This window comes from Bactrocera dorsalis, chromosome 1 (assembly GCF_023373825.1).
Source record: "Bactrocera dorsalis isolate Fly_Bdor chromosome 1, ASM2337382v1, whole genome shotgun sequence".
NCBI classification, from domain to species: Eukaryota; Metazoa; Arthropoda; class Insecta; order Diptera; family Tephritidae; genus Bactrocera; species Bactrocera dorsalis.
In genome coordinates, this window is record NC_064303.1 from 75,647,209 (window position 1) to 75,660,534 (window position 13,326).

General features: G+C 41.9%; 1 protein-coding gene across 1 annotated transcript in view; it reads left to right on the forward strand.

The window, feature by feature from the left end:
- LOC125776748 (uncharacterized) overlaps positions 1–13,326 on the forward strand; it is a 251,208-nt gene that overhangs the window by 25,492 nt on the left and 212,390 nt on the right. The gene's annotated exons all lie outside the window — the stretch shown is intronic.

The following is a 13,326-nucleotide window of genomic DNA, read 5'->3' on the forward strand; positions in this document are numbered from 1 at the left end:
CTATAGGTATACCCTATAGGACATTTGGACTTAAACGATATATCAAACAAATATATATAGAAAAATAATACATATAAAATATTTCCGGTCTTTAAAAAAAAAAACAAAAAAAAAATAAAATAAAAAATAAAAAAATAATAATAATAATATTAATTAAATCCAATTTAAGCGATCAATTATTTACTTAATTTTAAAACTCTTATTAACGTACAAGAGTTCGCGATCGCGCATATTATCAAATACGTAAAGCGCTTTCTTATACTTCAATTTCGTTCAAAACTCTTATTTAGCTAAAAGAGTTCTCGTCTGATTATATAAATAAATACATATACATATATACGAAAATATTTTTAAAATCTCGGTTTATCAAAAAGCCATTGGTTTTATTTATTTGTCTGAAACTCTTACATACAAAAGAGTCTTTTATTCAACATCTTAAATACGAAACTTTTTCTAATCAGCTACAAGTCTAGTTTTCACTAAGACGTTTTGATTAATTCTATATCATTTTAAATGAGCTCAGACTCAAAGGAATCTAAAACAACTCAGTTGCTAAAAGTTCCAAAAATGATTTCAGACGAAAAAAGTCCGAGTACACCGGCTGAGGCTACACGCTCAAAGCAAGGTGGTACAAAACTAAAGAGGGGTAAAGACATTACTTATACAAAATTCATTGCTGAGAGTGACAGTTTGATACGATACTGCACTCGATTTTCATCTTCACCGATTCAAGACAATTCTGAATCGGTCTTAGAAATTAAAAAAGACAATTTAGACAATTTTTGGTCACGTCTCCAAGCGGCATATGACGCAATCGTAGAATCTGACGACTCAGATCTACCCGAAAATTTTAAATCATCAGCTTACACCAAGTATGAACACTGCCTAGACCAGTTCGAAGACACAAAAGCAATGATTTCTGACCAACTAAAGCTATTAAGAGCAATTGCACCTACTCCACAACCGAGAGTAGAGCTGCCACAAAGACAAGCCCAAGAGGCAAGTTCAGGTATTCACCTTAAAGTGCCAGTATGCGACACAGATATATTTCATGGTGGTTATGAACAGTGGCCGTCCTTCCGGGACATGTTTACAGCTGTGTACATAAACCATCCTAAATTATCACAAGCACAGAAATTGTATCATCTCAGATACAAAACCAAAGGTCAGGCAGGCGTAATAGTCAAACAGTTCGCTTTGAATGACGAAAATTTTAATTTTGCTTGGGAAGCTCTAAAAGCACGTTATGAAAACGAGAGAATATTGGTCGACAAGAACGTGACGATACTAATGAATTTGCCAAAAATTCAGAAAGAAACCAGTGAAGAGTTCATAAAGCTTCAATCCACGGTTTCAAATTGTTTGTCGATTTTATCGACACAGAATATTCCCACAGATAATTGGGACCCCATTCTGGTAAACATATGCACAGCTGCATTACCAGAAAAATCGTTACTTTTATGGGAGCAATCGCTCTCATCGCGAAGAAAGTGCCCAACGTGGCAGCAAATGAAAGAATTTCTTACTACCCAATACGAAATTGCAGAAAGGGTAGATAAAAAACTAGTAAGAACGAAAAACGTTCAAAACGACCTCAATAAAAGCTTTAATAGACCCCAAGCAAGTAGCCACAATAATTCAAATAGAAACTTTTTTAAAAATCAATCGTTCTCTTCCGAACAATATAAACAAACGTCATGCGAACTGTGCAGAGGAGGTCACAAACTAAAATTGTGCGAAAAATTCAAAAAAATGAATGTTAGCGATAGAAACAATTTCGTAAGAACGAAAAAATTATGTACCAACTGTCTGTCACATGCGCATACGCTTAAAGATTGCGAAAGCAAATTTAATTGCGTTTATTGCCATAAAAGACATCATTCTATGTTACATATAAGCAATTTTTCCAGCTTACCCCCAAACAATGCAAACGTTAAACGAGCAACAGGATTAGTTGCCACAACAAATTCTGAAAACTGCCAAGAAGCACCATGCTGCTCAAAGGCGTTAAAAACCCAATCGCTACATAGCGCAAATCACAGTAGGGTATTTTTACCCACAGCAGTTGTCTCCATCGAGCACCGAGGAGAACTGTTTAAACTCAGAGCCTTAATAGACCAAGGATCACAACGATCCTTTATAGCGTCTAGGGCACAAAACAGGCTACAGTTACCAACAAAGCTGGCCAACTTTGAAATCACGGGAATGGGCGGAAGAGTTGTTCAAAACTCAAATAAAATCTGCCCCATTACCCTCTTTTCCCCCAAAGCGGATAAGCGCATACAAGCAGAAGCTATTGTCTTACCGCAATTAACCAATATGTTACCCAGCTATCACATAAATAGCAAACATTGGCAAAAGATTTCACACCTAAAGCTAGCAGACCCCAACTGCAACACCCCCGCTCAAATAGATCTACTATTAGGCAGCGATCTCATACCACAAATTATTCTCGAAGGTATTGAGAAAATTACCAAAACACTTCTGGCGCAAAATACCATTTTCGGATGGGTCCTAAGCGGACTAGTTGCGGAACCAGTTACAACATTAACAACTCAAGTTGAGGAAGTCTCAAATGAGTACCTCAATTCACAATTGAGAAAATTTTGGGAACTAGAAGAACTCCCCCCCATATCAGTCACAACCCCTGAAGATCAGTATTGTGAGGATTTTTATAAAGCCACAACTACTAGATCAGAAAATGGTTGGTACGTCGTACGACTACCACTTAAGCAACAATTTCCTAACACACTCGCCTTAGGTCACTCTCGCACCTCTGCAATTCAGCAGTTTCTAAGTATGGAAAGAGACCTACTTAAAAAAGGCGAACTCAAATCTGAATATGATGGTGTGTTAGAAGAATACCTCCATTTAGATCATATGGAGGAAGTAAACCCAGGGGAGAAAATCGTCAACGGCAAATACTACTCCTTTTACTTGCCACATCATGCAGTAGTAAAGCCAGATAAAAAAACAACTAAAGTAAGAGTTGTTTTCAACGCCTCAAGATCCACTAGCTCGGGGAATTCCCTAAACGATATCCTGTTTACGGGACCCACGCTCCAACCTGATTTAATGCTGCTTATTCTAAACTGGCGTATATACAAATACGTATTCAATGGGGACGTTGAAAAAATGTATCGGCAAATAGGCGTACATAAAGACGACCAAGATTTTCAACGTATTATGTTCCGAAGATCCCCCACCAGTCCTTTACGCGACTTCAAATTAAAAACAGTTACATTTGGCGTTAACTGTGCACCATATTTAGCCATTCGAACGCTGCACGAATTGGCAGACAACACAAAGTCCGAATTTCCTCTGGCAACTGAAGTGTTGAAAACTCAAACGTATGTAGACGATATTTTGTCTGGAAGTCACACTCTTCCACAAGCATACGAATCGTTATCACAAGTAATCCAAGCCCTCACATCCGCAGGGTTTCCATTAAAAAAGATTACGGCGAATCACCCAAGTATATTAAAAAATATACCAAAATAAAATTTGTTGGACACTAATTTCCTTATTTTCGAAAAGGAAAGTACAACAAAAACATTAGGCATCTAATGGAATGCGATATCGGACCAGTTCTCATACACGACAGAGTCCATATCCGCATTATCAGCCATAACGAAAAGACAGATTTTATCCTCGGTGGCAAAACTTTTCGACCCCGCAGGATGGCTTTCGCCAATTATGATCCAAGCGAAAATCTTAATAACGGGTGATTTTTTTGAGGTTAGGATTTTCATGCATTAGTATTTGACAGATCACGTGGGATTTCAGACATGGTGTCAAAGAGAAAGATGCTCAGTATGCTTTGACATTTCATCATGAATAGACTTACTAACGAGCAACGCTTGCAAATCATTGAATTTTATTACCAAAATCAGTGTTCGGTTCGAAATGTGTTTCGCGCGCGTGTTTTGTTCAGCGATGAGGCTCATTTCTGGTTGAATGGCTACGTAAATAAGCAAAATTGCCGCATTTGGGGTGAAGAGCAACCAGAAGCCGTTCAAGAACTGCCCATGCATCCCGAAAAATGCACTGTTTGGTGTGGTTTGTACGCTGGTGGAATCATTGGACCGTATTTTTTCAAAGATGCTGTTGGACGCAACGTTACGGTGAATGGCGATCGCTATCGTTCGATGCTAACAAACTTTTTGTTGCCAAAAATGGAAGAACTGAACTTGGTTGACATGTGGTTTCAACAAGATGGCGCTACATGCCACACAGCTCGCGATTCTATGGCCATTTTGAGGGAAAACTTCGGACAACAATTCATCTCAAGAAATGGACCCGTAAGTTGGCCACCAAGATCATGCGATTTAACGCCTTTAGACTATTTTTTGTGGGGCTACGTCAAGTCTAAAGTCTACAGAAATAAGCCAGCAACTATTCCAGCTTTGGAAGACAACATTTCCGAAGAAATTCGGGCTATTCCGGCCGAAATGCTCGAAAAAGTTGCCCAAAATTGGACTTTCCGAATGGACCACCTAAGACGCAGCCGCGGTCAACATTTAAATGAAATTATCTTCAAAAAGTAAATGTCATGAACCAATCTATTTTATGCGTTTTTTTTTTTTTTAAAGTTATCAAGCTCTTAAAAAATCACCCTTTACAAGAATTATGGCTAGATGGAACCGACTGGGACGAACAAGTGAAACCTCTTCGCTTAGAAAAATGGTCCCAGTTCGCAAAAAATCTGAATGACATTTCTCAGATACAAATTCCACGATGGGTAAACTATTCCCCCGAACACAAAGTCGAATTACATGGCTTTTGTGACGCCTCAGAAAAGGCATACTGCGCTACTATCTATGTGCGCACGCAAAGTGATACCACGACCACAAGCCACTTATTAGTAGCAAAAGCAAAGGTGGCACCTTTAAAAACTATAAGTCTCCCACGACTTGAGCTATGTGGCGCACTACTACTTTCAAAATTAGTAGCCATGGTGCAAATGCATTTAAATATGACAAAATGCAAGCTATATATGTGGTCCGATTCAGAAATTGTACTAGCCTGGTTGGAAAAACCACCACATGCATGGAAGACGTATATTTCTAACCGAACGTCTCAAATTCTTGACCTAGTGCGATCAGCCACTTGGCGTCACGTAGCCAGTGCTGACAATCCTGCCGATCTAGGTACAAGAGGGTGCAAGCCACTGCACCTTGCCACTACCACCCTCTAGTGGAATGGCCCCCGATGGTTGATAGAATCTCCTGATTCTTGGCCACAATCCCCCATGCGCAACATTATCGCCCCAGAAGGTCGAAAAATCGCCACCTTTCACACATTATTGGATGATGCCGACATCCTTGAACGATTTTCCTCGTTTCCAAGAGCGCTCAGAGTAGTCGCTTATATGTTCAAATTCATAGAACAACTCAAAAGCAAAGTTAAGGGATCACCTAATTTCCCATGCAACACAGTGACGCACCTAGAGTTACAAAAGGCAAAGGTCGCACTAATAACATATACACAAACGCGCTATTTCAGCCGCGATATATCACTACTAAGAGAATCGAAGCCGATTGATAAAAAGAGCTCACTCTTAGTTCTAAACCCATTTCTGGACACGAAAGGTCTGCTTCGTGCCAATGGTCGGCTTGCTAATTCGAGCCTAACATATAACGAACGCCATCCCATAATAATCCCAGAGAGGTCACCATTTGCCACACTGTTCCTCCACTACATCCACATCTTAATGCTACACGCCGAACATCGTCTCATGCAACAGATGGTACGCCAGGAGTATTATATCCCCCGTCTTAAGCCGCAAATCAAGAAGTGCATCTTCACATGCAAGATTTGCACTATGCACAAACAGAAGATGCGAACGCAGATTATGGCAGCACTTCCACCGGAACGCTGCAATTTCGCTCTGCCTTTCACCACAACAGGTGTTGATTTTGCTGGGCCTTTCCAAGTAAAGGCGTCCATGTTAAGGTCTCCCACTCTCATGAAAGGCTATGTGGCTGTCTTTGTATATTTCACGACAAAGGCAGTACATCTTGAGCTATGTAGTAATCTGACGACGGATGCTTTTCTCGCGGCATTTGCTCGCTTCGTCGCTCGACGTGGCTACCCATCAAAGATCATGAGCGACAATGGCAAAACGTTCATTGGAGCTCAACGAGCCACCGAAAAGCAATTTGTGGATTTCCTAAAACAAGTGTCACCCGACATCGTACAAAAGTACGCCCCTCAAGGTATCAACTGGCAATTTATACCCCCGAGCGCTCCTCATATGGGCGGTTTATGGGAATTAGCTGTAAAAAGCTTCAAAACCCATTTCAAACGGGTAGCTGGAAATTATAAATTCAATTACGAAGAGTTCACGACGCTATTAAATCGAATTGAAGCCGTTCTCAATTCACGGCCACTCACAGTACTATCGCAAGACCCCTCAGATTTCACCGCCTTAACTCCAGGGCATTTTCTAAAAGGAGCACCCATCCTGGCTATTCCTGAGCCAGGCGTGGAGCTGCTATCTCTATTAAATCGATGGGAACGAATTAAAATTCTCCATCATGATTTCAGCCGCCGCTGGAAGGACGAGTACATAAAGGATCTCCACAAAAGATACCGCTGGAAGACTCCTGAACAAGAGCCTAAACTTGGAGACTGTGTCCTCATCCACGATGATTGTCTACCCCCCACCGAGTGGCGGCTTGGCCGCATTGAAAAGCTACATTACGGCTCCGACGGTCACATACGAATCGTTGATCTCCGTACGCAAAACGGAACGCTGACCAGACCGCTCGTGAAGCTATGCTTTTTGCCAACTTCCGATGATCGCGAATCTGAAAAACCGCAAAAACAAACCGATATTATCGTTTCACAATAAGCTAATCAAATGAAAACGAGAAATACGCCAATACCAACCGTTAAAAAATACAAACCGAAAATCGAAATAACCAAACCGATACTGTCGCGATATAATAAAATCACTAAATTTTACGCTAAAACGAGAAATACGCCCGTAATAAACCGCTAAAAAATAATAAACTGTCAAAACCAACAAAGAATCTTAGCCAAAAAATTGTCGATCAATATGACGACACCTTCATGCCCCATATCGTGGCAACTTCACCATGTTTGCTTATCTGATAGAAATTTATAATCAATAATCTTCTCTATACAGATTACCATGGATATAGATACGCCAGCCGCAAATACGTCAACCGCTCGCGCGGCTACGAATGTGCCACGCAACGGGCCTACCCCAGCGCCCCGGACGATAGCTGCGACAGCATTGGCCGCTGCACCGGCCACCGCACCAGCAACAACGCCGGCACCTGTACCGGCAACCGCGCCTGCAGCGGTCCTACCCTCCGCATCTCGTGGTGACACGCGACCACCACCAATCCCATCACAGACTACGGAGCCCCGTCGGATAAGGTGTCCCATCTGTCGACGCCCTCATCGTCTCCACCATTGTGGAATATTTAGGGGTATGCGGCCTTTGCAACGGCAGCAAGTTGCTCAGGCCCACGGGCATTGCATCAACTGCCTGTCGCACACTCATGCAACTACCGAGTGTGAGTCACGTGGGTTGTGCCAAATGTGCCACCGGCCGCACCACACGCTGCTACACCGCAGCTCGTCACGCGAGGTGAATCGGCCACCCATCCATCGAGGCCGCACACCTCGATTCCAACCCTCAGGTCGAGCCGCACCCCAGCGGAGCGGAACATCACTACGGCGTCGACAGCCTGGGTCACCATCTCGTCGTTCTACGGGGCTGAGCAGCGTTGTGGCAACGCTGCAACGCCTTTTAGGCTAAACAGTCGTTTAGGGGGGCCGGGATGGCTAAATGAGCATCTGACCCCCCTCTTAATACAATAAAGCTACACCCACACGTACACACCATACTCAACCGGTTACACCATCCACATCATCCACACATCATACTCCACACATCTACACCAATATTCATCCCACACACACCAACTCATCATCATCTACACCACACCTTTCACACCACACACGAGGACACCAAACACAATTAACAAAAGGGACTGGCGGACGGCGCCAGCCTCTCTTTCGATTACGATCCGCGCGCATATCCACATCGTTTTGCCAGTTCGTCGCTTCAAACTTTTCGGAATCTTCCTATTCGTCATTTATTCAACGGGTGAGTTTGCGGATTTGATACCCATTATTATATGGTTGATACCGCGGGTTTCTACCCATATATCAGCTTTGTATCAATCATAATGCCAAGGTACCTCAGGAAGTTTTGCGTTGTAATGCTGTGTCCAAGGTGATAAGCACCGCTTTTCTTCGGCCAACGGTTTGAGTTTGGGAAAGCTCCTTCGCGAAGATCGTCACAGCAATGTCGTCCATTTAGCCAATTATTTGAGCCTCTTCTGGCAGCGGTGGCGAAACACCCCATCGTATCCTTCAGGTTCCTTTTATGGCCTTGGGCGCAATGTCCGTCAACTTTTCGACTGCGTCTGTGGTGTATCGATGTCTTCCGAAACCGAATTGGTTTTCAGACAAGGCATGCAGTTCTCCCCTTCGGTGACGTTCCAAACGTCAGCAGATCAGTTTTTACACTATTTTAGCCATTGTATCGATTATACAAAGTGTGCGATACGCACTGGGCTAGCCCGTCAGTTTGTTCGGTTTCTAAAAGAGAACCAGATGCTGCTTCTTCCATATCTTTGAGAAAACGTCTTCATTTAGGTACCGAGAAAAATTTTCACCGAAGGCCTTCTTGCTGTGTTTAACTGCAATCTTAGGAACCTTGTTTGAGATAACATCAAGTTCAGGCATCTTTACATTGCCGAATTTCTTTGCCTCTTCTACCACCTCTTCTCGTCAATTGACAAAGCTTCAACCACTGATGATATTCTTCTGCTCGTTTGCTGCTTGCATTTTCACCACCTTTTCTATCAGGGTAACACAGGTTAGTACCTGGTTTCTACCCCCCTAACTATTGCCATTACTATTTTATAGACATCGCCCCACGGATTTTCATCCACTTTCTTGTATAGTTCTTTGAAGCTTAAAGTCTTACTTCTTTTAATAGCCTTTTCAAAGTCATAACGCATTCTTTTAAAGCAGTTACGCAGTCTTTGGGTAGAGCATCTTGCTTTATGACACTCGCTTCTTAGTGCGCTAATCTCTTCGTTCCACGAATATGCTGACCTTTGGGATGCGTTTTGTCTTTTTCTACTCATGGTCGCGTCGCAAGCTTTATTTACGTCCAGCTTGTCGATCTAAGTCGATCGAGCTACCCAGTTTTTCATTCAGCATGAGGTTGAAGATGTCTTCATCTAGCGTTTCCACCTTCCATCCCTTTTCCGTGGCTTTTTAGAAAACCTCGGTTTCGTGTCTACTTTCCGATTTCTAGCATAATGGCAAAGTAATCGCTATGTGTGTAGAAGTCGGCAATTTTCCAACATGCAGATCGAGCCAGTGAGCTGCTGGCGAACGTAAAATCTATATTAGTTCCGCGGCCATTCTTCTCGAAGCGCCTATGTTTTATACTGGTCATAGACTATCGCCACATCTATATTTTTCTCGTAATCCGTATCCCTTTTTCCATTGGCTTTGGACAGTACCACATTTGGCACAACAATCACTTCTGTAATTCCCGTTGGTACACGCCCTCGCCAGATGCCCATATTCCAAGCACCGGAAACACTTCCTAAGGTTCGGCTGCTCATTCGGCGCCGGAATGCTAATCACCGCTGGCTACGTGCCCGCATATGCCCCATTAATTTGTGATCGAGTTGCATTTACTATGACTTCTTCCGTTGTTACCTCGTCTAGGTCGCGGATCTTTACCGATACCTCACATGTTAAGGCTTTTATCTGGGCCTAGTCACCTAGCATCTTGCATGTATTTTTTTCATAAGCACCCGTGTTCGGCATCTGCGCCTTTTTCATTTCCAGGGGTATCTCGCATTTTGCCGTCTTTTCTGGACCCAAGCTCTTTGAGGACATCTTCATACTTGACAGCTCTAAGTATATCGCGGTTCGACATGTTTCCAGAGTTTCAGAGAAGAAAGCTCTTTCTTTTTTTTTTGTAAGAATGTTACCTTTATTCTTCTTGCACGCAATGGTCCTCTTTGAAACTTCCTCTGGACTGGTTTTTTCTTAGGTGTCTCTCATTCTCGTGGGGTCTTTCGGCGTTGAATCTACTGCTGTGAGCCTTAAGGGAACATTTCGTTTGGTTTCTTTAACTTTGTTTTGGGCCCGTGCGTGGAGTTTCGTCAGAAATATAAGTAAGTCACGGATCTGGTTATGGATCGATCGTTGAGGCAGTCGCATCGCTTCTGTTAGCCTCTTGATCGTATATCATAGTTCAGACATAATATTCCCATTCGGTTTAGTTGGTTCCGCTTGATACGAGTTGTCTTGCAGCGAAGGTGGTGACGATCTCGCTCTTACAGAATTTTCCACGGCGATAAAAAAGAATTGTTTTTTTCTGCGCCAATGGCGGTTTTTTACGAATCCCGCTTTCCGAAAACAGTTTCGTATTGTTTCATCTTAAGCTTGTTTTTAAATATTTTTAATAGAACGCAAGTTCTGTTGCGATATTTGCTATCAACGTTAGGGGTGAGTCATTATTATATTATATACTTTTTAGTGATCTACCTATAGCTAATCGGATATGTGAGTCCTCCCTCGAAGAATGTTTAGATGTGCTATATAGAATTTCATTTAAAATTCTGGCCGCTCAGTAAAAGTGAAGCTTTCAAAATTCGTAAGATTCGTACAGAAAGAAAGTAATAGGGAATTTAATTAAATTCAAGATAGGTGACTCAAACTCTGAACCTGAGGAGGAGACCGTCACACTTACGAAAATTCTCAATAAAGCGTATCACATCGCATATTGTCCATTAAAGCGTGGTTCAAAAATGCCGTAAGGAAACAGGGAACTTAAAGCACCTAGACGCAGTGATCAGGTGTTTTGCTGGACGGTTTATAAGGTTGTACTTAATGAATATAAAAACAATTCCCAAACCTAAATGAAAGTCGTGGAAGAGCTTCTAAGCAAGTTGGAAAAAACAGCCAACGGATTGCGGCTCTCTGCATAACGGAAGCATTAAGAACCACTGCAACGGCTGCACTTGAAATATTAATCAACCTGCCACCTTCTGACATTGCAGTGGAAACCTCGGCGGCGAAATCAGCTGCAAGATTGGCGGCGCTAGGCAAATTTCCTCAAAAACTTTTGGATATAGAGGAATATGTGGATAAAAGCTGCGGGAATGCTTTAGTATTTGAAAGTCTTTGCGGTCAGGAAAGCTGATGAGATAGCCAACAATGCAGGAAACAACATATTATTTTGACAGAAAAATGACCTTAAAAGCAGAGAGACAGTAGATATAGTGGCTGCCAGAAAACCGTTGCATATATTCTGGGTTCCAGGCTACAAAGGTGTTCGGGGAAATGAAATAGCTGCTCAGATAGCCGAGTGTGACATTTGTTTGGCTCTGTTGGCCGCCCGATCGAGCATCATACAAAATTCGATTTGCACCTTCTCAATGTCTTTATGTTCTCTGGTTTGACCCTTGTGCGAATATGCAGTCATATACATACATATGTATTTCGTGACAAAGTTTTGCTATTCTTTTTGTATTTAGAGTGTGAGTATGTAATATTTGTAAGAATAAACTGATATGTACATATACATATACATATGTTTTAATTATATATACGTATGTTTATTTTTTTCTATCTTCGGTTTTTGCTTAGGGTTCATGAGCGATACTATCTGTTGCTTTTTTAACCCAAGCGGTATTGCAGGAAATATTGCAAGTATTCAATTCTCGACGTAGTAAATTTTTTTTTTTTTGGAATTTTGTAACGGTGTGTCTAAAGACACAAGCTAAACAAATCGGCAGGTACTGCACTAATTATACATATATATCGAACTGTTTATCGGTTAACGGTATCCCGAAATACCATCGAAACTACACTCAATATACATACATATATGTATATGAGCACAACATTTTTATATTTCAAATTATATGTATATGGAACGGACTCCCTTTAATTTCCGCCAAGGGTTTGAGCCATTCAACAGACTACTGTGCCCAAAAAAGGTGACATTGTATTTATTTTGAAAATTCTTTATTTATTCTTCCAAATCAATTTCATCCCCTTCAAAGTAGTCCCCTCCCGATGCAATGCACTTATGCCAACGGATTTTCCAAATCTTCGAAACACTGGTTGTAGTCACTTTCTGGGATGGCCTTCAGTTCCGTCTTCGCTGCGGCTTGAATCTGCCCTATCGTATAAAAACGGTGTCCCCGGAGCGGTCTTTTGAGCTTGGTGAACAGCCAGAAGTCGCACGGCTCCAGATCAGGTGAATACAGTGGTTGCGGAACGATATGGGTTGAGTTTTTGGCGAAATGATCACGAATTACGAGGGCAGTATGGGATGGTGCATTATCGTGGTGTAAAAACCAAGAAATTCTTTCCACAATTCCGGCCTTTTTAGGCGGATAGCGTTACGCAAACGACGCATAACGTTCAAATAATATTCCTTGTTGACTGTTTGACCGGTTGGAAGGAATTCATAATGCACAACACCATGATAATCGAAGAAAACAGTCAACATGACCTTGATTTTTCAACGACTTTGGCGCGATTTTTTTGGTCTCGGCTCTCCAAGATCCAAGTCTCATCGCCAGTTATAATGCGTTTCATGACACCCTGGTAGTCGGAAAGCATCGTTTCACACACTTCAACGCGACGCCTTTTTTCCAAAAAATGCAATGTTTTCGTTACCAGTCGAGATTTGACGCGCTTGAGGCCCAAAACATCCTTCAATTGGCTGAGCCTTTCGATATGCCAACTTCATCAGCAAGGTCTCTAATTGTTAATCGACGGTTTTCAGCACCAAATCTTTGATTTGTTGAACGTGTTCGTCGGTTGAGGTTGATGGTCGCCCTGGACACTCTTCGTCCTCGACACGTTCACGGCCGGCTTGGAACTCACTATATCACTTGTAAACATTTTTTGTTAGACATAGACTCATCACCAAAAGCTTTCTGCACCATCCTCAACGTATCCGCAGCAGAAAATTGATTCCGTAAACTAAATTTAATGCAAATTCTTTGCTCAACAAATTTCGATATCGCAAAAAAACGAAAAACTCACTTTTAGCAGCTCACTAAACGACACGTATCTCAAACACTAATGAATATTTTGACAAGAAATTTGACATAAATGTGACTGACAGTCCTGCCAACCTAAAAAAAATAATAATTCTCCAAATCCTTCGACGCGCGCAGTTTAAATTCAAATGTCACCTTATTTTTTGGCCACAGTAGTATATCCTTTTTCGTC